Here is a 4,601-nt window from a genome sequence, read left to right on the forward strand (position 1 = left end):
TGAAGGAACCTTTTAAAAACAAGCGCGTCCATGCTCACAGGTGTACACACGGGTGCTCACACACACAAACTACACCCTTTTTGGCTCCTACCTCAAAGCACACTGTGTGCTGTCGATATTACGTGCTGCACAATAATGTTTAATATTTAATATTTACTGTTATATTCACATAGATCATCACGATGATGTTGTTTATTATATTGCTCTGTTTTTGCTTGTTTTCTCTTCTTTTTTTTCCTCAACAGGTGATCCAGGTGATTGATATGCATTTTTTTTGTGCCCTTTATCACCGTTCCTCTCCCTTTCCTTTCCCCTAGTCATGTCTGTCCCGTGTGTAACAATTGAAAATAAAATAAAACAACAAATAAAACAACAACAACAACTAATTATCTAAGTTAAACTATTTAAAAATTAGTTTAAAGTGTTTAGTGTGTTACTGTTTCTGTCTTGGAGCAACTGTAACCCACATAATTTCCTAAAAAGCATTCTGATTCTTTTTATGACTGCAAGACGAAGAAAAATCAAGCAAAAGAAAACTTTATGCTGTCAGCCTTCTGTGCTTGCTCTCTGTGTGGCCTAACTGAGACTCTATGTGAGTGTGCTGTCTGTGTCTATTGTGTGGCACCTTAAAAGAAAGCAGCATCCAGTCACAGAGGAATGTAAAACTGTGGGTGTTGCTTGTTGGAGATGCTAGAGCGAGCCTGTCTTCTTAACTCCTCCTTTCTCTCTCCTCCACACGCCCACCCTCCCTCCTTTGCCAAGTGTTTAATTAAAATTTTTACTTGTTGTTGAAAAGGCTGGAGTTAAGCCTGACATTAGGCTCAGGGGCCGCACGGGGTTCCAGTTGGGGGTTGGTAGTATACGTGGGAGTGGGTCATGTGTGCGGGGGTGGTGGATTTGGAAGGGGTAAGGCATTCGTCTAGCTGTCACATAGCCCTCCACCAACCAGATAGGTGCTGGATAAGCTCCCTCCACCTCCAGTGTCATGGTGGGGGTGGATGTTGAGAGGAATGGGAGCAACAATCCTCTTGATCCCAGAAATACCCTAATAATAATCTGGACTGGACTCAGGCTCTGCTCCTAGTAAAGTGTCAGTCGATGAAATGGTCATTCACACGTATTTTTCTATGCAAATATGCAAGAAACATATTAATCTGTGCAGGAAAGACACATTTAAAGACATATTTATTTACACTTTCAATGCAGGAGTTACAAACTCTACCATGTATGCTTGTCCATTTTTGATATTTTTGGTCAGCATGAAAGACTAAATCATCAAATTCTAATATAACGCATCCTACAGAGCAAAATTAATGGGTTTCAGGGCATGTTGAGATAAAGGCAACGTTCTCAGTGTCATGAATGTTGCTCTCTTTCAACATTGGCAAGTCAACACAGCAGCTTTTTCTGTTTTTGCAGTGTCATACACATCAGGAATGTTTTGTGTACACGTTGAGACAAATACTGAAAAGAATTCAGTTGTTTATGCAGAAAATCACTAATTCCATTATTGACACTGGTCTGTGCCCAAGTCTGTTTTACACTGATGGGACTGCAACAAATCTATTTTAAGAATATTTGATTTAATAGGGGAAAACTGGCCCTATGTAAAAAAAATAGAGCCTAATATTAGTTGTGTCACCCTTAACAGCAGGAAGTGCGCTCAAGCATTTGTGAAAGCTGGCAATCTATCAAGTCTTTCATATCACTGTGGAGGAATCTGGACCACTCTTCTTTGTAGAATTGTTTTCATTGTGCTGCGTTGGAGGGTTTTTAAGCATGAATGGTCTGTTTAAGGTCAGGCCAAAGCATCTCAATCAGATTCAATCCCCAAAAGAACAGATGAGAAACAAAGTCACTGACGTCTATCAGCCTGGAAAGCGTTACAAAGACAATATAAGGCTTTGGGGCTGTGGTGAACCACAGTGATAGTCATTATCCACAAATGAAGAAAACTTGTAACAGTGGGGAATTTTCCCAGCTGCGTACCAAAAGTACTGTAATCGAGCATCGACCCGACCAGGAGGTCACAAAAGAACCCAGAACCGAAGGCCTCACCTGCCTCACTGAAGTTTAATGTTCATGAGTTGATATTAAGAAAGAGATTAGGCAAAAATAGCTTCTGGGGGAGAGTTCAAAGGAAAACAACACTGCTGACCAAAAAGAACACAAAGATATGAAACAAAAGTTGAACTTTCTGAAGGATTTGCATCCTGTTATAGTAAAACTAACACCTGATTCCATAAAAACATACCAACAGTCAGACATGATGTTGATAGTACGATTGTCCCTTTAGGACCTGAACAACTTGCAGTATTTGTTGAAACTACGAATTCTATAGAACCAGTTAAGTTTGGATATTTTTTTCCTTAATAAATGAAATCATCATTAAAAAAACGGAATTTTATATTTACTTTTTTTTATTTCAAAGATACGAAATATCACGGACATGTTAATGAAAAGCATGGACAAAATAACAAGTCAGAATGAGGCAATTTAGTTTTTCACAGCACTGTGCTTGGTGCATCTTCTGTTTACCTGTTAATAACAACACACTGTAGTTCTTTGTTCTTCAAGCAGTTAGTTGGACGTTGTGATTGCTAACAGTTACCAGAACACATAAATCACAAGACTTAAATGTCCACAACTGATAATCTGAGTTTGACTTTATCATTAACAGAATTTCCACTGGTGTGTTCAACGTGCCACAAACATTATTCAGATGGAATCTGTCATTTCTTGTATAAAATAACAAACAATAAAAAATAATAAAATAATGCAAAAGAACAAATCTGACAAATAGTGTTCTGGATATTCTGTCCAAAAAATAATACATGAAGTGATCATTTTCACCTTGTTCCCTATTTGTTGATGTGCCAGACAAGTTGTACATGTTGGCACCGTGTTCATCCGAGAAGTGAGAAGCATTACAAACATTTTGACTGAGTTTTCAAGGTCTGTGTCCGTAACCAGCCTGTTCTTCTTTGCTACTTTGTTTCACTGCTGCTTTTACTTTTGCTAACTGTTTGTACAGAATTGCACACAGCTCCCATTATTTATGACCTCAGTCAGCAGTTACTGATGAGATGCAGGTTTCAATAACTAACTTAAAGTCACACTGAATACAAAATACCATTTTTTTAATTTTGTTAATTATTGTATCATTAGTCACAAAGTCATTGGATCATAAATGATGACAAAGCAGGGGAGGGCTTTGTCGTGGACGATAAATCGCAGCCAGTGAGCTTGCACTATTACTAAGTTTCTCAGAGAGAGGAATTCCCTCTTCCGTGGTTTAAAACATAAATATAACAGTAAAAATGTTCAGCTCGAGGCACTATGGGCTGTAACTAATAGTGGGTGATATCCATTGGATGGCTTGATCCATCTTTTTAGTTTATGTTAACAACCATGTGCACAATGAAAATTTAAGCTCAAATGTACCAAGAACATTAAATGTCTGAGGTCAGTCTTAGTTTTATAGAAAAGTACACCTTACATGTGATGAAACACCACTGTTTGACACCTGAGAAATAAGAAAGAACTTGTAACACTGCGTCAAGAGTCACACCCGATGTGTGGATTCAGCTAATATTTCTGCTATATTTTCACTGATCACAGTTGACCTGTGACGATCTGCTCAAAGAGAATCATCTGAGTCCACCCAGGTATTCTTCATTTATTCTTAATTATCAGAAAATCCCACAGAGAGACAGCTCAGGGAGAGAGGTAAGGCTGAGATGTTTCAGAAGGAGGGATGGTGGAAATATTGGACAAAGGACATTCAATGTGGGGCTGCCAGGAAGGAGGAATACACAGACATCATGAGGGAAGTTCATGAAGGAGGATATGAAGAGGGTGGTGTGAGGAATGGGGTGAGACTGAGGCAGATGATCTGTGACAGATAATTGAGATAACTGTTGTTGTGATTTGGTGCTATAAGCAGAAAAGTGAGCAGCCAATAGAAGAAGAATAGAAAGCTGGTATACATCCCCACAGTGCCTATGTCAGTGCTCATGTCAGTCTAGGGCACGATGTGGTGCATCATTGTTTGATTACAATATTGCTACAGCTGTGATTTTTATTGTTCACACAAACCTCTGACTATAGAAAAGTGACATAGCCAGTGATTTGTTGGTTTGGGAATCTGCATTTGGAATCCTCAGAATAATGAGGCCAAAATTAGTGTTAATTTATTAGATTTTAATCTGCGAGCCCTGCTAATCGTTTTCACCTGCTGATCAGTCCCCATTGTCCTCAGTGTAGTTATAACCCAGTTTTTCTTTTGTCTTTTCTCCAGACATCTTTTGATATTATGATGACATTATCTCTACTTTCAAACTTTCCTTGTTGCTAAAGCATATAGTTAGAGCTGCATCAGGTGACCCTGGATCCTCCCTTATTTATGCTGCAGTAGGTGCCAGCTGCTGGGGGATTCCCATGATGCGCTGAGTATTTCTTCTTCACTCATTTTGTGTTAACAGACCTCTCTGTATTGAATCATACTTGTTATTAACCTCTGTCTCTCTTCCACAGCATGTCTTTATCCTGTCTTCCTTCTCTCACCCCAACCAATCACAGCAGATGGCCCCGCCCCTCCC

Source organism: Pundamilia nyererei, unplaced genomic scaffold (assembly GCF_000239375.1).
Source record: "Pundamilia nyererei isolate P.nyererei 1_Seehausen unplaced genomic scaffold, PunNye1.0 scaffold00053, whole genome shotgun sequence".
Classification (NCBI taxonomy): domain Eukaryota; kingdom Metazoa; phylum Chordata; class Actinopteri; order Cichliformes; family Cichlidae; genus Pundamilia; species Pundamilia nyererei.